Here is a 20953-nt window from a genome sequence, read left to right as displayed (position 1 = left end):
GGTGACCCCACCCCCCCCCCACCCTGGCCATCATGGCTGATGTCCTCGCTCTGAGGGACTTGGTGTCTCTCAAACCACTTATTGTTAAAAATTTGTTTCCTTAGTTCATGTTTGCCTCTTTTATGCTCTGTCTCCCAGCACCAGAATGGAAGCTCCGTGGAGATGGGACCTCAAACCCCCAATGCCTAGAACAGCTCAGGGCCTGGCACAGAGTAGATGCTAAATGCGTGTTTGTTGACTGACTAAATGAAAGAACAGATAAATTACTAAAGGAGGGAATGAGTGAGCTCTGGGCCAGCCTCGCACAATTGGGCGAGTTGCTTGGTGAAGCCGGTAATAACAACAGCTTCTGGTGTGTGGGTATCCACCAGGGACCAGGAATGAACACCTATCATTTACCCCAAAGGGTGACCTACTGTGCTACATACCTTTTTCTTCTTGCGGCAAAATACACATAACACATTTACCATTTTAGAGTGAATAGTTCAGTGGCATGAAACACATTTACAATGCTGTGCAAACATCACCCCCATCTAGTTCCAGAACATTGTCAGTATCCCAAATAGAAACCCCATACCTATTAAGCAGTCACTCCCCACTTTTGCCGCTGGCAACCACTCATCTGCTTTCTGTCTCTGTGGCTTTCCCTATTCTGGATACTTCTTGTGAATGGACCCATACAGTGCGTGGTCTTTTGTTTTCAGGATTCACCCACACTGTGTCATATGCCAGTATTTCATTCCTTTGTACGACTCAGTAATACTCCACTGTATGGACATACCACAATTTGGCCATCCATTCATCAGTTGATGGACATTTGGTTTGCTTCCACATTTTGGCCACTGTAAGCAGTGTTGCTATGAACATTCATATACAAGCTTTTGTTTGAAAACCTGTCTTCAATTTTCTTTTTATATCGACCTGGCATTGCAATTGCTGGGTCATATGGTGGCTATGTTTGACTTACTGGGAGCTGACGGACTGTTTTTCACAGTGGCTGCACCATTTTACATTCCTACCGGCAGTGTGTGAGAGTTCCAGTATCTCCACACCCTTGCCAACACTTGTCATTTTCCGTTTTATTATTACGGCCATCTTAGGGACCGCGCGGTGGTGCCTCAGTGTGGTTTTGATCAGCTTTTCCCTAATGACTGATGATGATAAGCATCTTTTCATGTGCTTATCAGCCATCTGTATGTCTTCTTTGCAGAAAGGTCCATTCAAGTCCTTTGCCCATTTTTTGAATCAGGTTGTTTGCCTTTTGGTTGTTAGGTTGTAGGAACTCTTTATATATTCTGGATCCTAGACTCTTTTCTGATATATTATTTGCAAATGTTTTCTCTCTCTCTGTGGATTGTCTTCTCACTCTCTCGATCATGTCCTTTGATGCACAAAGGCCTTTGAGTTTGATGAATCCCAATTTATCTATTTTTTTTTCTTTTCTTTTTTCCTTATGTCTTTGGTGTCATATTTAAGAAGCCATTGCCAAACCCTAAGTCATGAAGATTTACCTCTGTGTTTTCTTCTAAGAGTTTTGTGGTTTTAGGGCTTATATTTAGTTCTTTGATCCATCGTGAGTTAATTTTTGTGTACGGTGTGCGATAAGGGTCCACCTGTCTTCTTTCACATGTGGATGTTGTGGTAGTTGCTTTAATTGTTCAGTTCACAAATGGGAACACAGAGTCTGAGAAGGGGTAAATGACTTGTCCCAACATCACACGACCATTGAGAGGTAGAACTGGAATTCCCCACCAAGTCCCGGGCTGGTCCCCTTTTCCTCACACCCAAATGCCCTCTGTGGTATCCCTATACTATTTTGTGAGCAGGGACTGTGGAAAGCACAGACCTGAGAAATAAGGCAGATATTCTAATCTGGCTCCAGGAAGGTTCATCCTTGTCTCTGGACCTCATTTTCCCCCTCTGTACAATGGGTGGCTGATCTCTAAGGGCCTTTCCTGCTCAGACTGCTGGTGCCTTGAGAGCTTCGTGCCCCATTGCCCTCATTTCCCTGCTCAGAGATGCTTTTCTGAGGAGCTCATCCTGGGCCTCAGCCAGCCTCTGGAAAACATTCTCAGCAACCCCTGGAAGACGCCCGCAGCATGGGGCTGTGGAAAATGCAAGGGAAGCTAATGTGAGAAGGGCCTTCACGTGCTGACAGTTTCCTTCACAAGTATCACAATGAAGCTACTTGAGAATCAGCTTGCAAAGCACCTGGCCATAAATATCCCTCTCACAACCCTCCTCAACCAGAAGCAGCTCAGCTCCTCCTGAACACTCAGTACCAAGGCCTAACCCACAGTGGATGCTGTGAATGTTTGTTTCCTGCAATCATCTGAGACCCGGGTTTGGCAAACTTTCTAAAAAAGGGCCAGGCGGTAAATATTTTTGGCTTTGCAAGCTGTGCGGTCTCTGTCAGAACTACTCAGCTCTGCCATAGCACAAAGGCAGCCATAGATGATGCATAGGTGAGGGGGGGGTATCACTGTGTTCCAATAAAACTTTATTTATGCACAGTGAGATTTCAATTTCATGTCATTTGCATGTGAAAGAAAATATCATTTTTCTTTTGATTGCTTCCACTGTTTAAAATATAAAACCCGGGGCGCCTGGGTGGCTCAGTCAGTTAAGCATCTGACTCTTGTTTTCAGCTCAGGTCATGATCTCACAGTCATGGGATCGAGTCCCACGTTGGGCTCTGCATTGAGTGTGGAGCCTGCTTGAGATCCATTCTCGCTGTCTCTGCCCTCCCTGGCTCATGCATGTACTGTCTCTCGCTCTCTCTCAAAATAAATAAACATTTAAAAAATATATAAATAAAATAAGACATAAAACGAATTTTATATCATAGCCTGCAGGTCATACAAAACAGATGGTGGGCTAGGCTACATTGGGCTTAAAGCTTTGCTTTTTTGTTTTTCATTTTAAATATTTTTTCTTAGTGTGGGAGTAATAGATATTTGTTATAAAACAATTAGAAGTTAGCAACATGCAAATAAAGTAAAATTAGAATCATCCATAATTTCAACATACAGCTATAACTATTTATGCTAATGGGCATTTATCTTTCTACCTCTCTATCTATCTATATCGATGCTCTCCACTGTGATAGCCGGTAGCCGCATATGACTATTTGACCTGAAACAAAAATTAGATAAAATTTCAATTTCAGTTTCTCTGTCAACCAGCACATGTCAATTCTTCAATACCTATGTCTGGCTAGTGGCTACCATATTGGACAGCACAGATACAGAACATTTCCACCCAAAGCAGAAAGTTCTGTTAGATAGCACTGATCTCTCCACATCTCTCTATATAGTCTTAACAAATACAGGACAATACTTCTTTGGTGAATATCCTTGTTCACTTAATATTTAGAGAGGACATTTTCATGCCATTCAAATACTCAATACTTATGTTTTATTGGAGGTATTCTGTTCGTGAAACAGACAGAGTGTCCCTTTAGAGTCTCTATGGTTGTACATTTGCTTCCAGTTTTTTGCCACAATAAACAAAATGATAGTAAACCACTTTATCACTAAGGCTTTGTACCATTAATTGTTTAAGATAAATTCATGGAGACTTAATTTCTTGGTCAAAGAGTAAGCCCATTTGAAAAATGTTTTTAATAGGAATACCCAGTTTCTCCCCAGGAAGGCTTTGATCATTTATAGTCCCATCAGCAATTCATGAAATTGTCTACTTCTTTGAAACCCCCACAAATAATAGTAGTTATAATGATGAAAGTTAGGCCATTTTGGTAGATGGAATTTTTCTGTCTCTTTATCTTGCCTTTCTTTGACAAACTTTATTTCCTCCATGTTTATTAACCATTTTATTTCTTTGGGTGAGTTACGGGCAATAAAGAGGATTATCTGCATTGCTTAAGTTTTAAGGAAAAATTGCTAGATTTATAACCCTCCCAAAGTTCTGCAAGCAAGGTGGCAGGATTAACATACCAAAGAGATTGGCAAAGCTCTCTCAATTTCAGCAAAACCTTGGATCAATTTTCTGTCTGTTCCTTTGAATGATTCTTGTTTATTGTTTCTTTTTGGTCCCTATGGTCATAGACCATACTAGAGGGCAGGTAGGGGTTTTTTTGTTGTTGTTGTTTTTTATTTACTTAGTTATTTGTTTTATATTTATCTTAGTTCCTTGATTTCTAGGAACACAGTCTTCCTTGCCTAACCAGAGACAGGGCAGCTTGGATTGCGGGAAAGCAGAAAGGAGGGACCTCAGGTTTCCGCAAGATATGTGCAGACTAGGGAAATAATTAGTGATCAGGATGAGTAGGGAAAACCAAGCCGTATTCTTTCTTGGCCTTTTAGGGTCTGGAATTTCCATTCATTCAATCACTGTGAGCACTTGGTGATCTCATGTTGTTCTGATGGGCAGTTTCTGTGTCTTTGACTCTACCACTGAATGAATGAATGCATTCTCTCTCCAAATACCTTTAGAAAGCTCCTGGGCTATTACTCATTCACACGTTAGTATTACCTAGCTTTGATAGGGCATTTTAATTTTTATAAGAGCACCTTCACCACCTCTACGGTCTCATTTGCAGCCATGAAGGAGGTACTACCACTATTGTCTTCATTTACTCTTGAGGAAATTGAGGATCGGATCGGTGGAGTGGCCCGACCTAGATCATGCAGACAAAACCATGGACTTCTAGTCCAGTGCTCTTAGCGTTGCCTCCAGCATGCACAAGCCATTTGTCTTGCGGAGCTGGTGGGCCAGGAGGTGTTAAGTGAGGTGTTAAGGGGCAGCTCCGAGGGCTGATGGAGAGGGCCCTGAGCGCCCGCACTAGGAGGCGGAGAGGAGCAGGGCATCTTACGGATTCTGACTCTGGATCTAGGGTTCCAGAGCCAGAACGCGGGGAGCAGGTGGGGCAGCTACACTCACCCGCAGACCCCAGGATCCAGGAAAGGGGACAGGAGGTAATTAAGGTCTAGGTTAAATCAACCTATGGAGCCGTCCTCCACCCCGCATTCGCTAGGCTCCCCTCCGGCCTGGTGGGGTTCCTCAGCCTCCGCCTCCACAGCCCCAACCCTCGCTCCCCGGCCCTCGAGGTCCCTCCTCCAGGCCCCCGGCTCCCCCGCCCCCGGAGGTCGGACTCTGCCCCCGCCCTGCCTTCCCCCTCCCCCCGGGGGCGGTGGCCCGTGGCGGGCGCGCTCATTGGCTGCGGCGTGAACGAGGGCCGGGGCCGGCAGCGCTGATTGGCCAGCGCGGCTCGGCGGAGCCAGGAAACCCCGCGAGTCGCTGGGGGAAGTGGGGCAGAGACCGGACGCACCCGGAGCTCAGAGCGCAGGAGCCTCAAGTCGGCGCCCGGCACACCGGAGTCCGCAGACCGGAGCCCGGGCCTGGAGGTAAGGGCCAGGCGCCGGGTCGCATGAGGCGGGCCCGTCCACCGAGATGGCGTTGCCCCCAGGGAGCAAAAACGGGGCGTCTTCTCCCAGAAACGGGGCCCTCATCCTCTCGAGACGCGGGTCCCCTCCCCGTAAAAGGAGAGGGTCTTTCACCTCCCAGAGAGGAAAATAGCTTCCAATTCCCAAAAGAAAAGGGCTCTTCCTCCGGGCCCCAGGCTCCAGAGGTAGGATTCCCCTGCTCGGTTTACCCCTTGCAATGGAATGTGCACCCCCACCCCAAAGTGGGGTCCAGCCTCCACGCGTATCTAGGGCCCCTCTCATCTCTTCGGAGATGGATGCACCTTCCGCCTCCCTCGGAAACTAAGTTTGGATCTCTTGTTCCACCCTCGCTTCGGAATGGTGGGGGTCTTCTCAGCACGTAGATAACAGGACCCTCCCTCCGTGGAAAACGAAGGCCCCCCCAGATGTCCTGGGAAATAAGCCCCTCCTTAAGACCAGGAAATATGAGGGCAGAGACTCAGTATGTCTCACATGAAGCCCCTCACACCCAACAGGGACCGCCCTGTGTACCCCACTTCCCAAACTGGACTCTGAGATTTGCCTTCGGATGTGGAGGATTCCCTCCCCCTCCCCCACCCCGCCCATGGCCCCCTTCCCACCCATGATGGAGACATGGTTGCCTCAGACATCACCACAGTAAAAGCATTTGGGGGAGGTACCCTCTTCCTCCAACAGATGCAAGGTGAGGGCCTTTCATACTCAGAAACAGGACAAGGAGCTGGCCACCCATCTGGACCAAGCCGCCCACCTGACTCCACCTCCCTCTAACCCTTCGAAGCCACTCCCCGCTCATGAACACCCTCCACCCACTCTCCCTGCCCCTCCAGAACCCAGTCCTTCCCCGACTGTACCCCCACACCTCACTGCTCCACCTGTTTCCATCCCACCTCCCCTCTCCCACCCACCCCTCCACCCCCTGGGCCAGAGATAGGACCAGAGGATGTTGAGTAAGAATGAAGCCCTTAAAGTCAGGATCCTGAGCCTAGGGGCCCTTTCTAGTACCCTCTGAACTCTGACAGCAGAGATGGCCCCTAAAGGCAACAGGACCACCGCTAGTGTTCAGGATACTCTCCCCTGAGGCAGTCCAGGCTCCCTGGAGAAGGGAGTGTCAGATGCAAAGAGGGGGGCCCAGCTTGCTCCCTGGGGCTCCCCTTCCCTCCAGCTCCAGTGGGCACTGCTCAGTGGAACTCCCTGGGCACTCGGCCAAGGGAGGCAGATGCTGCAGGAACCATCCGTTGGGCTGGAGACAATGTTGCCATTGTTGGGCCAAGGGTCAGGGTGTTGGTGACTTGAGGGGGGCCGGAACCAGCTCTTATCTGGCAGGCCAGGGTGGAGGACAGGAAGGAGAAAGGCGAGGAGCTTTGCCTTACTCCTTACACCTGCACGCAGGATATGGGGTATGGAGAAATGTGTGTCCGGGAGGCCCAAAGAGGTCAGCCCCGGGGGGAGGCAAGTCTGGAGTGCCAAAGCCCCAAAGGGCTTCTTGGTTAAAGATCCGCTCCCTCATTTGACAGTTGAGCAAACAGAGGCACAAAGAGGGGAAGACACTTGCTCAAGGTCATCCGGCCAGTGGGTGGCAAATCTGGTCACAGTCTTTCCGGGGATCGTGGGGTGCTGGGGTCCAGGACACAGGCTCCAGGCCTCACGTTTACAACTGGGCCTGCTGGCACTGGCCCCTCGGCTTGTCAGAGGAGGCGCAGGGGCTCTGAGAATGTCACGGAGGTGGGAAGGAGCAGAGCTGGAACTCAGCACTGCCCCCCCCACCCCACAGGCCACCTTGTAGAATCTCTTCCTGGGGGTCTGCACTTCACCGCTCACCCCATGTGATCGTGGCACTGAGCCCACCCTACAGCAGTCTGCTGTCCCCGCTCAGAGCATGGCTGTGTTTCCCGAGCCACCGGATGGGGCAGAAGCTGGAACGGGCAGCAGCAGCCTCTCCAGAATCACCCAGCGGGGCAACAGCGACTGGGTCCCTGCACATGGGAGGGTCTTGAGGTGGGGGCTTCTCTCTCCCCTCCCCCCACCCCCGCCACCTCCAGCTAAAGGGTTGGCTGTCATGCTCCATTTTAGAGCAGGGAGCCAGGTCCAAGGTGCCAAGGCGAAAGTTCAGAGCGTCAAGGGAACTGGCCTGCACAGGGGGCAAGAGATCTGTCTCTGGACCCCTCTTATCTGGGTCTGGAACCCAAATCTGCTCCTTGGTGTGTGATCTTGAAGAGATTATTAATCTTATATCCACATAAAATGAGCTAATCCTCGTCATGTGCGTAGCTGCTACCGCAAATGGGTGGGAGCAATGATTGTGATTTCAAGTGCAAAGTCATAAAACCTTTGTGTTTTAGGACCGCAGACAATAAAGTCAGGGGGAGCCAAGAGTTGACTCCTGCTTCCTGTTGGCGGGGGAATCTTGGGCAAAGTCACTCCCTCTCTGAGCCTCAGTTTCCTTACTTCTGAATGAGGTTGTTGGCGGGTAGGCCTCAGAGGAGAGAGAGCTGTAGACCAGGCCTTCTCATCCTCAGCAGTGCTGACACTGGGGGCGGAATAATTGTCAGTGTCAGGGGCTGTCCTGTGCACCGAGGATGTTTAGCATCATTCTTGCCCCTCTAGCTACTAGGTGCCAGTAGAAACCTCTCTAGTTAGGCCACTAAACTGTTTCCAGCCATTGCCAGCTGTCCCCTGGGGGGCAGAATCACGCCCACCCCTCCCACTACCGCAGGTGTCTTGCATACCCTTGATGCCTGACTTAAAACACATTCCTTCTCCTTGCTCGGTCGGGCTCCCTTCTCTGCTTTCTGCACGATGGAGGGGGGTGGTGTCCAGCCACTGAGCCTCCCTGTGTTAATGAGAATCTCAGTCCTTCGTATTAAATGATACTTTGCTGGGGCGCCCGGGGGGGGGGGTCAGTCGGTTGAGTGTCCAACTTTAGCTCAGGTCATGATCTCATGGTTCACGAGTTCGAGCCCTGGAGCCTGCTTTAGATTCTGTGTCTCCTTCTCCCTCTGCCTCTTTCCCACTCACACTCTGTCTCTCTCTCTCAAAAATAAATAAACATTAAAAAAATTTTTAAAAGCCCTTTGCTACCTCCAGAGCACCTCCTGTGCATTGGTCTGGGCCTCCCATCTTACAGATGAGCAAAACCAAGCCTCACCGAGGTTACATGGCTTGTCTAAGGGCATTACTCCCTTCCCTGCTAGAGGTCAAAGAAATGTTGATTCCAGCAAGAGTTTCAGAAATAACCTGGTTCTGGAGCCTTCTTTGGAAGGTCATCTGGCCACCTCTTCCAGAACTCAAACTGCATGCCCTTTGGCCCAGCTCTCCTTCTTCTAGGAATGTTCACTCGTGTACACAGGTAGATGGACACAAGAGTAAAAATGAGCAAAGCACAGCACACAGAGGTTGACAGACTTGCTCTAGGTCACTCAGCCAGGAAATACGGGCTTGGGACTCAGGCCCAGTCCTGAAGCCCAGGCTGGGGCCCTTTGCCTCGACCCCGCCGCTGGAGAAGCCCAGCCCCCGGCCCCAGCGTCAGGCACATTTCTGCCTGGACCCGTCCCTTTCTCTGGGAAAAGCACTCACACCAGCAGTTCCAGCTGCTGAAACTCAGAGTTCTGGAGACCGGAAGCTGAGGCCTCCCCGCCCCAGGCCCCAGGCCCCAGGCCGAATCTCTGCCTGGGCCTTGAGGGAGCTCTTTCTAAAATTCCCAGTGGGCCCGGGGGTTGGACGAGTGCAGCTGGACTGGGCTTCTACCAGCACGATGGCCTCACTAGAGGCCGTGACCACTAGACCCCTCAGGGTTTCATTTCCCCATCTTTGGCCTTTTCTGCTTCTAAGAATACGTATATACAGGTTTTGGTTTCAGTTCTTTGGGCTCATCAGCCTGGAAGTGAACTCCTCGGTCGTGTGATCAGCCACATGGTAATTCCTCTTTTGACCTTTTGAGGAACTTCCAAGAGACGCCATTTTCCATTCACACCAGTAGGTGTGCAAGGGGCCCAGTACTTCCACATCCTTACCGACGCTGGTTGTGTTCCAATTATATTCATTATTATTATTATCGTTATTGTTATTATCACTGTTACCGCCGTTCTAGCATATGTGAAGCAATGCCTCATGGTGGTTTTGATTTGCATTTCTCTCGTGACTCATGAGCTGCTTGTTGGCTGTTGGTAGATTTTCTATGGAGAAACGTCTATTCAAGCCCCTTGCTCATTTTTGAATTGGGTTGTCTTTTTGTTGTTGAGTTTTCAGAGCTCTTTATAGACATGAGTGTCTTTTTGTGTTGCGTGTTTTCCTCTTGCATGGAAACATCTGCTCAGCTCCTGTGGGTCGGGCACTGTCTTGTGACCTTGGGATACCCAGGGGACTACAATACAGTTACTGCCCACAAGGGGCTCACGGTCTAGAGAAAGGCTTCTCAACCTCAACACTATTAACTGTGCTGTGGGGGGCTGTTCTGTGCATGGCAGGATGCTTAGCATCATCCCTGGCCCCTACCCCACCAGATGCCGGTAGTGCCTCCACCCCTGTGTGACAACCAAAAATGTGTCCAGATTTTGCCAAATGTCCTATGGGGGCAAACTTGTTCTCCCTGGTTGAGAATCACTGGTTTAGAGGCTAAGAGAGATCTGCGTATCTGCAATTTCAGTCATATCTCTTGTGCCTAAGAGGGTTCATGGTGGGCGTTTCAGGACATACTTGCTGGATGTTGGGTGGGTGAGTGGATGGGTTGATGGGTGCATGGATGCATGGACCCGACCACTTTTTGGTTGGATAAATTGATGGAGGAGTGTACGAATGGATGGATGAATAAATGAATGCAATTTACAAAGCCCAGACAGGTGCCCGAAATTCTCCTGTGGGCAAACAAAACACTGTTCTTCAAACTGGAATATTCTACCCCTTTCTCTCTGCCTAGCACGGTAGTTCTCACACTTGAGCATAAGAAGCCCCTGGAGGGTTTGTTAACACACAGATTGGTGGGCCCCACCACCAGACTTGATGATTCAGTAGAATCGTGGGCCTGGCAGAATGCTCTGAGCCTAGTTTCCATGTTCTTTGACATCCCTGCACCAGACTCCCCAACCTTGCCAATCTGTCTGTCCTCAGAGGTCTATAGGCTTAACTCCCAACGTCTCCCCTTTAGGTGCTCACATTTTTACTGCCTTGAACTATTGTCAGCAGGCTGGAAGTCTGTCCCTTGGCCACACTGAGAATTTCTTCAAAGCTGCGACCCATTGTGTCCTAGCACCTTGCTGCTGAAAGCAAGGTACAGAGCCCAGCAGCATCACGACATCTGGGTGCTCAGTAGGATGCAGACCCTTGGGGCTCCTGGGTAGTTCAGTCAGTTAAGCACCCAGCTTCCACTCAGGTCATGATCTCACGGTTCCTGAGTTTGAGCCCCATGTTGGGCTCTGTGCTGACAGCTCAGAGCCTGGAGCCTGCTTCAGATTCTCTGTCTCCCTCTCTCTCTGCCCCTTCCCTGCTCACGTTCTGTCTCTCTCAAAAATAAATAAACATGAAAGAAAGAAAAAGAAAGAAAGAAAGAGAAAGAAAGAAAGAAAGAAAGAAAGATAGATAGATAGATAGATAGATAGATAGATAGATAGATGCAGGCTCTTGGGCCCCTCACAGGCCTACAGAATGCAAATCTACATTTCAACATTATCCCAGGTTGGCATTCGGTGGGGGTTGGGGGAGGCGGGACTCATGGTCACATTCGAGTTTGGGAAGCTTGTGCTAGGACTTCTCTATCGCCCTCACAACTCAGAAGCTAAGCCCGGTGTAGCTTTGCTGATGAGTTACTCCGGCAGCATCTGTTCCAAGGTAAATGGTATCTGGGCCGGAACATCATTCAGGCATTATTGGTCGGTCCTATCTTTGCCTTACCCACTTTATCGCCTGGAGTGTCTGAACTGATGGCTTCGTGCAGGGGAAGACAGAGGCCCAGAGGGGTGGTACCTTGCTCAGGGTCGCGACTACGGTGAAGCAGAATGGAAACTGGGGAGGAGCACCCGGAGAGGCTTAGTGTCAACGGTGGTGAGACACAGAATCACTGGGTGGGAGGGCACTGGCCTGAAGCTGCTGGCTTTGCTGTTCCAAAGTGGAGAAATGGGAGATTGCTGAAAAAGTAGGCCAAGAACCAGAATGTAAGTGTATTCTTTCATTTATCCAACAAGTATTAATTGGGTTAGCAGATGCCAGACCCCAGCATCGTGTATATGGTATTGAGCAAAGAGAACAAGGTGTCACCCTCAGTGGCTTCTGCCTAGGTGGGCAGTCTGACGTTCATTCATTCATTAACGTGTCCATTTTTTGTACAACTCTCATGTGTCCTGTGCATTACTAGGCGTGTGTGTGCATGTGACGAGGGAGAGATGGAGACCCAGCTGCTCACACTGGAGGATCCTCTAGGCTGGCTGTGGGGAGACAGACCCAGAACGATTGCCATTCAGTGAGATGTGTCCCCGGGGAAGGCTGGGGGCACATAGAGGCTGGAACTCAGAGAAACCCTGGGGATGCTGGGGAAGAAATTTCAGAAAGAAAGGGCAGGCAAGATGTTCTTGACAGAGATAACATGAACAGAAGCTCAGAGACTTTGTGGGAAACTGTTGAAATCTTCAGGGGGAAAAAAAGGGGGGGGGTAAAACCATGAGTCCCGTGCAGATGCCAAAAGGAACACTTGTTCAAGATTGTTTTAAGCTCGTTCAGTGAGGGAACCAGCAGATGTTAGAACTGGCCCAAAGGCAAAGTCAACTAAAGCACAACTATGTATGTGGAGGAAAGGAATATTGAAATTAACTGCAAATGGCGGGGGGAAATGATTGGACAAGACAGAATTTGCTTGTGTATCCATTTCCTGCAACTTACAAAGCTTTGGGAAAAATAGCTCAAAGAGAGTGAACAGGGCTAGAAATCAGATAACCTGAAAGTTTGTCCTGTACACAGATAATGCATAATACTCCATTGAGGCATACTTTTTTCCCCTGTAAAACCTGTGTTCAGAGGATGGGGGGAGGTCTTTGGTAGAGCACAGCATGGGTGAGTGAGGAGAGGCGAAGCTGTTGGAGGGCCAGAGAGATTGTGGACATCCAGGTGACCCACGACAATGAGTGGACTTGACCAGAGACCAGTAGGGAACCACGGAAGGATGTTAAGCAAGGATGTGACCTGATTTGATTAGCACTGGAGAAACATCCTTCCGGAAGCTGGGTGGAGAGCAGACCCCAACTATAGGTGGCTTTTAACAGAGAAGCCTGTTAAAAGATGAGATGATGGGGACATCGCCTAGAATAAGGCTTGGCAAATTTCTTTTGTAAAGGGGCAGATAGTCAATACTTGAGCCTTTGGGGCCATATAGTTACAATCCAGCAGCCATAGACAATGTAGCGAATGGGGAGTCTATGTTCTAATAAAACAAAAGTGGGCCGGTGGGCCTGGGCCAGTTGTCCAAGAGTGGTAGTTGAGTGGCTAGAGCTGTCCATGGTTTTGACAGGCCTCCTGCGCCTAGATGTTTAGAACCCATTGGCAGCTCTCCTGAGGGAACCCAGGGACACCTTCTCCCATTTGCCTTTAAGCACGAGCTCCCTGGGGGAACCAGACAACCCCTGGGGCAGATCGCTGGCCTTCAAGCAAAAGCTTTTAGGACCTCAAAGCTCCTCTGGGGCAAGGTTGACCCAACAGCCTCTTACAAGCAGCCAAAAGAGCAAGCCACTGTGGCAGGGCCGTTCCTGGGTGGGAACAGAGCCTGCCTCCTGTCTCCTTGGCCAGTGCTGTAAATAGCTCTCTGCTGGCTTTGCAGGCTGAGCGCCCTTCTGGGGACAGGCTGGAAATGAGCACACGAAGGAGCACTTGTGCAAATTACTGCCTGCATGCGGGTTTGCGCGCCTGGCGTCCTTCCCCAGGCCTAAGTGCACAGTCCTCCCCGGGGCCGAGGGCAGGGCTCACAGAAGAGCCACACACACAAGGACATGGGCCTCCTGACCCGGGGACGGGGTCCAGGAGGGATTCAGAGCTGGGCTGTCAGAGTAATGAGAAGCCAGAGGGACAAGAGGAAACATTCGGAGGACCCTGGCACAGAGTTTCAGCTTAGTCTCTGCCCACCTAATGGCAGTCCGTCACCCATAAATAGCAGGCAGCTCGTATTTGCCGAGAATGCAGTGGCTGCTAGGGTTGTTCTAAGGGTTTTCTGTGTAGTTGCTCATGTCATTGCGTACAACAACCCTGGAGGAAAGGCCGGTCAGATTGCTGAGGTGGGCAATGCAGGCCCAGAGAAGATGGCACACTCAACCTGGCCCTCAGAGTAACAGCAGCTTGTGTGCGGAGAAACCCAGGCTTACAGACTCCGAGGCCCCAAGCCCTGACTCTGAGCCATGTGGATGCCACTGGATGTGCCCTCCCGATCCCAAGCCCCACCCCATCCTTGCCCTCGCCCTCGCCCTCCCCTCCCCTCCCTCCCCTCCCCTCCGCTCCCCTCCCCTCCCCTCCCCTCCCCATGCTCTCTGACCTCTGCTACTTCTCAGTCGAGGGTAATCACAATGTCTTATCACTTGGGGCGCCTGGGTGGCTCAGTCTGTTACGCGTCTGACTTCAGTCCAGGTCATGATCTTGCGGTTTGTGAGTTCTAGCCCTGCATCAGGCTCTGTGCTGACGGCTCGGAGCCTGGAGCCTGCTTCAGATTCTGTGTCTCCCTCTCCCTCTGCCCCTCCCTGACTTGTGTGCGCTCTCTCTCTCTCTCTCTCAAAAATAAACAAACCTTAAAAATTTTTTTAAAAAACAATGTCTTATCCTTTGACCGGCAGTTTGGGGGGACCAGCTGCTGTGTGGCAAATGAGAAAGCAGAATTGAAAAGTCAGAAACTCTGAATAAGACCTGTGGTGGGCAGAGAAAGTCCAAAGCACTTCCTTCAGCAGCCACCGCCCACAGACAACTCGGACTATTTTTGGTGACTGATCCCTTTCGGCCACGTGCACCCTCTCGCTGGCCTGCTGTAAGAGCATGGGTTGAGGTTGGTTTCTTGGTTGCTCCTATGGGGTCCAGGGAAAAGTCACACACTCAGAAAGCAGCTGTGTCGTGCCGGCTTGCTCAGGGTGCTGGAGATTGTGACGTCTGGGCCTCAGTTTCCTCATCTGTAAAATGGCAGCAACAATACGTCTTGGGGCAGCATGTTGCTGGTTATTGGGGGGATGATAAGGGTGAACGTGGTTGACTGCTCTCTACCTGCCAGACACCGGGCTCCGTTTGGATAATCTCCCTTAACGCTCTCAGTAACCCAGATGGTAAGGTTGTCTTGTGTGCATGAAGGCAGAATCAGAGAGTTTTAAAATCTCTTTACGAAGGTCAGAGGTAGGAAGAGCCAGAAACTGGACTTGATCCCGAGACCTGCCTGGCTCCAAAACCCGTCTTCAAATGCCTTCCTCTGCCCAGTCTGTATGCGCTCGTTCTGTTTTTCTTTTTAACTTCATTTATTTATTTTTTTTGAGAAAGAGAGAGAGCGTGCACGCGCATGCACATTTAAGTGGGGCAGAGACAGGGAGAGAGAATCCCAGGCAGGCTCCTCACTGTCAGTGCAGAGCCTGACACGGGGCTTGAGCCCACGAACCGTGAGATCATGACCTGAGCCGAAGTCAGATGCTTAACTGGGTAAGCCACCCAGACACCCCTGTATGTGCTTATTCTGTTTTTAAGTGATAATTAATTCATTTTCCGAATCGGCAAAGTAGCATGTGGTAAAATACTCAAGCGATACACCTCGGTTTACAGAGAAAAGTAAATTTCCCTCATCCACATCTCTTGGGCCCCTTCCTCTCCCTAGAGACAGCTCCATACTTTACACAAGGTCACCGTTTGTGCTTTGTTCTTTATCCTTAATATATCATAGTCATTTCACACATGTGCGAATATTTCCATGGGATAAATTCCTAGGAGTGGAATTGCTACATCAAAAGGTGTGTGTGTGTGTGTTGTTGTTGTTGTTGTTGTTGTTGTTGTTTTCCCAAATACTTTGGAAAGTATTTTGTGTACAGAAGCCAACCCCGAACAAAAAAGAACAGCTCAGTCTTTTTTCACAAAATTGGCAGTCATATGACCAAGAACCAGGTCAGCAAGAAACAGCAGGTTCTTCGTGCCCTTCTCAATCGTGATCCTACCCCTGCGGTGCCCCTTCCGGTCCCTCCCACCCTTCCTTGCTCTTCCGTAGTTGCACTTGTCCCACCTGAGGATACGTCCTTTGTGGCAGATTAGTTTTGTCTGGTTTTTGCCATCGTGCTCCGTTGTGTCCAGCTTCTTTTGCAGACCATGACATCCGCAATCTATCCATGCTGCACCTTGTAGCATCGTCCATTTGTTTCCTTTCTTGGCCAGTAGTCCAGGGTGTACATAGTGGTTTTTAAATTTTCCCTACCGGGGCACCTGGGTGGCTCAGTCGGTTAAGCGTCCGACTTCAGCCAGGTCACGATCTCGCGGTCCGTGAGTTCGAGCCCCGCGTCGGGCTCTGGGCTGATGGCTCGGAGCCTGGAGCCTGTTTCCGATTCTGTGTCTCCCTCTCTCTCTGCCCCTCCCCCGTTCATGCTCTGTCTCTCTCTGTCTCAAAAATAAATAAACGTTAAAAAAAAAAAATTTTAATAAATTTTCCCTACTTACTGGGACACCTGGGTGGCTCAGTCGGTTAAGCATCCGACTTGGGCTCTGGTCATGATCTCGCAGTTCATGAGTTCAAGCCCCACATCAGGCTCTGTGCTGACATCTCAGAGCCTGGAGCCTGCTTCAGATTCTGTGTCTCCCTCTTTCTGCCTCTCTGTTACTTGCACTTTGTCTCTCTCTCTCTCTCTCTCTCTCTCTCCCAAAAATAAATGAATGTTAATTTTTTTTTAATTTCCCTGCTTACTAACTGAATTTTATCATCTCTTTTATGTGTTTCTTGGTCATTTGGATTTGCTGTTTTCTAAAGTTAGCCTGTTCATATCTCTTGTCCATTTTTCTTTTGAATTGTCATTTTTTTTATTGCTTTGTAGGAGTTTTTGTCATGCTTGGTAAAATTGTCCCTTTGGCAGTTATAGGTTTTGCAGATATCTCCTACCCTGTGGTGTGATTTTCATTTTCAGTGGTCACTTTTGGCAATAGGAATTTTTAATTTTTATGTAGCTCACATTCCTTTATGGTTAATGCTTTTTGTGTCCTATTTGAGAAGCTTGAGGTCATCCATAGTTACTCCCCTCTTATCTCGAAAAGCTTTCAGATCTTATGTGTCCTACCACCCAGGGTTGATTTTTATATATTGCATTAGGGAGGATCACAACACATTTTTCTTCCCATGGGGATAATGCAGCCAGCCCAATATCACTGCCACTTTGTCAGAAACCAAGTGTTCCATATTAGCATAGGTCTGTTCTTGTATTCTCTGTTCTGTTGCATTGGTATGTTTGTCTTTACCCCAAGTTGTCTTACTACAGTAGCTTTAGAACATGATAGAATGTGCCAGATTGCCTGCCGAAGAGACTTACCAGTCAACACTTCCAACAGTTTATCAAAAATGTATGGAGAGCCCAGTGTGGTGCCAGACAGTGTGATGTTATGGTTATTGTTGTTGGGTTTTTTTTAATGTTTAATTCTGAGAGGGCGAGAGGGAGAGAGAGAGAGAGAGAGAACAAGCCGGAGAGGAGCAGAGAGAAGTGGAGACAGAGGATCTGAAGCAGATTCTGTGATCACAGCGGTGAGCCTGATGTGGAGCTCGAACTCACAAACCATGAGACCATAACTTGAGCCGAAGTCGGATGCTCAACTGACTGAACCACCCAGGTGCCCCAAGGGATATGGTTTTAAGTACAGCTTAAAGAGTGTTGCGGTCTTGTAAGCAGTCAGACATGGGCCAAATAATTGTACAAACAGAGGTGCCATGTAAATGTGGGGGTGCCACCAAAGGGAGAGGGAGGCCTGTGGGTTCAAGAGTGTGTGAAGAGGGGCGCCTGGGTGGCTCGGTCGGTTAAGCGTCCGACTTCAGCTCAGGTCTTGATCTCCCGGTCCGTGGGTTCGAGCCCCGCGTCGGGCTCTGTGCTGACAGCTCAGAGCCTGGAGCCTGTTTCAGATTCTGTGTCTCCCTCTCTCTGTGACCCTCCCCCGTTCATGCTCTGTCTCTCTCTGTCTCAAAAATAAATAAACATTAAAAAAAAAAAAAAAAATTAAAAAAAAAAAAAAAAAGAGTGTGTGAAGAGGGGGATTTCATCTGGTGAGACAGGGTCAGGGAAGGCTTCCTGGAGGAAGTGCATCATGAGTGGAATAGGAATTAAGGAATCAGAAGCAAAGGAAAAGCATTTGGGAGTAGTGGGAACAGCATCTGCAAAGGCTCTGAGGCAGAAGCCTGCATAAGACAGACACTGGATCCAGTTGGCAGGACTCAGAGGGAGGGGAAGGTGATATGCATGGAGATTAGAACAGTGAGCAGGGCCAGGCCTCCAGGCCTTTGAACTGTGTTCAAGGGCTGGGTTTTATGCACCAAGAACAATTACCCTGAGCAAATAACAAGAGTCTCCTTGAATCTTCCAGATTAAGAGCAGTTCCAGGAGCCCTTTCAGCACCCCTGGGGTGGCTTCTTTACAGGAGGAAATAGTGCAGCAACCTCCAGAGCGACAGCTTGGTTCCCTCTAGCCCCTGGCACCGAGCGTCTCAGTTTTGCCAGCCGTGCAAGCCCAGCCCTCCCACGCGGGTCTGCCTGGGTTCTGCCAGCACGGTGTCAGGTCTGGAGCCCTTCTGCCCCCAGCCTGGCAGCCGCGTCCTGCCTGCTGGGCCCTTCTGGGTGCGCCTGGTGCCGTGGGCCGGAATTCTTCCTTCCTCTTGCTCTTCATCATCATCTCTGCTCATCACCCTGGCGGGCGGTGCTATCCTCACTGCACAGATGAGAAAACGGAAACCAGAGAGCTTAAGTCACTTGCCTAAGATCACACAGCATCCAAGGGACAAACATGACTGTTTCCAGCTCTCTGTCAATTTAATTTCTCTTTTTTTGAATGTTTGTTTATTTTTGAGAGAGAGAGAGAGGGAGCACAAGCAGGGAGGGACAGAGAGAATGGGACAGAGAATCTGAAGCAGGCTCTGTGCTGACAGCAGCGAGCCCCATATGGGGCTCAGACTCGTGAACTTCAAGATCATGACCTGAGTTGAAGTCAGACGCTCAACCGACTGAGCAACCCAGATGCCCCCAAATTTAACTTCTTAAACCCGAGTGGTACTTTATGTTTCTTTTCAGAATAAGGAGTGGGTCAGACTGATGAGGAAACTCACCTGAGTAAGTGCCACACTGTTCTGAGTCAGGCTCCTTGCCTGGGGCTGCACTGATGGGTTCCTAGGCCTAAGGCCCCTGGTCCTGCTCTTGACACCGATGTTTTAATTTGGTCGCCAGTGTGGGGTTCTGGTTCTTTCTGCACTAAGTCGAGTAATTGAGAGGCTTTTAATCACGAGATATGTCTGCTGGGTTTTTGCAGAATCGGGAGGTGTGGAGGAGATCTGAATACACCAGCACTCAAAATCTCATTAAACGGGCCCGTCCCTGTTTGGGGACGGCAGATCCAGACAGAGCCGACAAGATTGATGTTGTTTTCATGAATCCAGGCATCTGTTGTGTTCCTTGTGTGTTTCCAAGGCAGGAATTTGTTGGCAAGAGAATAAGGAAGCCGGGAGCTTCGGGAAGGTTTCAGAGCCCAGAGAAGATGGTGTAGATTGTGAATACGGATTGGCTTTCCCCTGTGCGGTGGGATGTGTCAGGGGGAATACAGACTGCCCTGAGTCCCTGCCTCTGGCCGACCGTGCTGCCTGCATTCGGCACACTCCGCTTACGGAGCATCTGCTCTGTGCTGGGCAGGCAGTGTGCTGCAAGCACCCTCTCGGGAGCCCCCGGACGACCCTGTGATGTGATTTCAGACTATTTCGTGGAGAAAGAGCCATTACAAAACTTGCACCAGCTCCCCAGAAACCAAGTGTGGGAACTGGGGCTGGAACGGCTTCAGCAGAAGTGCTTTGTTGGTTGGCTCACGCCCACGTGGTATTGCATCGCCTTGGCGGGGGTGATCTGCCTTTGTCCCTTAGGGGGAGGGGACTTCAGGGTGCCTGTGGGGCTCAGCCAGCTGAGCATCCCGCTCCGGAACTCAGCTCAGGTCTTGATCTCAAGGCTCGTGAATTGGAGCCCCACGTCAGCGAGGAGCCTGCTTGGGATTCTGTCTCTGCCCTTCCCCTGCTTGCGTGCTCACTTGCTCTCTAAATAAATAAATAAATAAATAAATAAATAAATAAATAAATAAATAAGAGGGGATCTCCCCTGGGGCAGCTGTACCCCGTCCCTCCCCCCACGCCAGAGGACATTTGGCAAGGTCTGGAGACATGTTGGCTTGTCACAGCTGGGGCGGGGGACGGAAACATTGGCACCCAGAGAGAAGTCAGGATGTTGCTAACCATCCAGCAGTGGACAGGACAGCCCCCACCGCACGCAGCAAAGAATGATCTGGCCCACAAAATCGAGGCTTTTGAGGTTGAGAGACCCTGCTTAAGGGGCACGCCTTTTCCATACCTTTTCTAGAGTTATCTGAGGGCGTTTCTGTTGGGGAGCTCATCTCTCCCTAGCACCTTGTCCCTGGCGATGGCTTCTCACGGGGTTTCTGGGTCTTTCTCCCACTGGGTTGGGGGAACTCTGCCTTGGGAGTCGGTAAAACGCTTTAGGTGACAACAGTAAGGAGAGGGCAGCGGAGCCCGTGATGTTTAGCTCAGCGTAGATTTTAACTCACCCTTCCGGATCCTCATTCCAGAGCGCTTCCAACGGTACAGACTCGCCCCTGTGTTGTGGATGAGTTGAGAAAAATGAAAAATCCCCCACAGGGACCTGAAACCCTGAGTTCCTGCCACATCGCATTCCTACCCTCCTTCTGGGGACGAGGAATGCTCATCAACTCCGGCGGGCCGGAGGTCCTCGCGGTGTTCGTGCAGGGGTGTTGTGTGAACGCCTGTCTGGAGGGAATGAGCAAGCCCGCAAGCCTCTCCGTGCCCTGTGTGTAGGGGTCGTGCTGCTCTGCCCAATGGGAAAAACACTTTCCCGCTACGGTTAGGGAGAGATTCGCCTGGTGCAGGCCTTGGAAGGAGCGAAAGTTCTGTCGTAGGAGATCCTGGGCTGTAACTGAATTTTCCCCAGGGGCTGGTAATCTTTAACCTGGAGAAGGTTATAAAATGAGGCATGTTCCCCCTCCAGTGCCACAAAGTCCTGCCGAGCCTCAGCTCAGGGCCGCGGGGACCCCTGTCTGCATCCTGCCCCCAACGTGAGTGAGCAGAGCCATGTGCAGGGCTCAGGGGCGTCCGTGCAGGAGGCGCACAGCCCTCGCCGTCAGGTAGCTTCGTCACTGGTCCGGAGGCAGCTCAGGGCTCTGCTTTTCACAGGCAACTCAAGGGCGCACGTAACGCCTTGACTAACCTCCGTTCCTAGTGCTTTACACGTATTGTTATCTAACCCCCAGGGTAGGTCCTGGTCTCATCCACATCTTGCAAATGAGGAAACTGAG

General features: G+C 50.2%; 1 protein-coding gene across 1 annotated transcript in view; it reads left to right on the top strand.

Annotated features, from left to right (window-relative positions):
- The first annotated feature begins 5240 nt into the window (after nt 1-5240).
- ABAT (4-aminobutyrate aminotransferase) overlaps nt 5241-20953 on the top strand; it is an 88622-nt gene continuing 72909 nt past the window's right edge. The window contains exon 1 of the mRNA XM_058710313.1: nt 5241-5366. The gene's annotated coding sequence lies outside the window, so the exon portion shown is untranslated. The remainder of the gene's footprint in view (nt 5367-20953) is intronic.

Source organism: Neofelis nebulosa, chromosome 18, assembly GCF_028018385.1.
Source record: "Neofelis nebulosa isolate mNeoNeb1 chromosome 18, mNeoNeb1.pri, whole genome shotgun sequence".
Taxonomy (NCBI): Eukaryota; Metazoa; Chordata; class Mammalia; order Carnivora; family Felidae; genus Neofelis; species Neofelis nebulosa.
The sequence above is the reverse complement of the archived record's forward strand: the minus strand, read 5'-3'. Positions and strand labels throughout refer to the sequence as shown.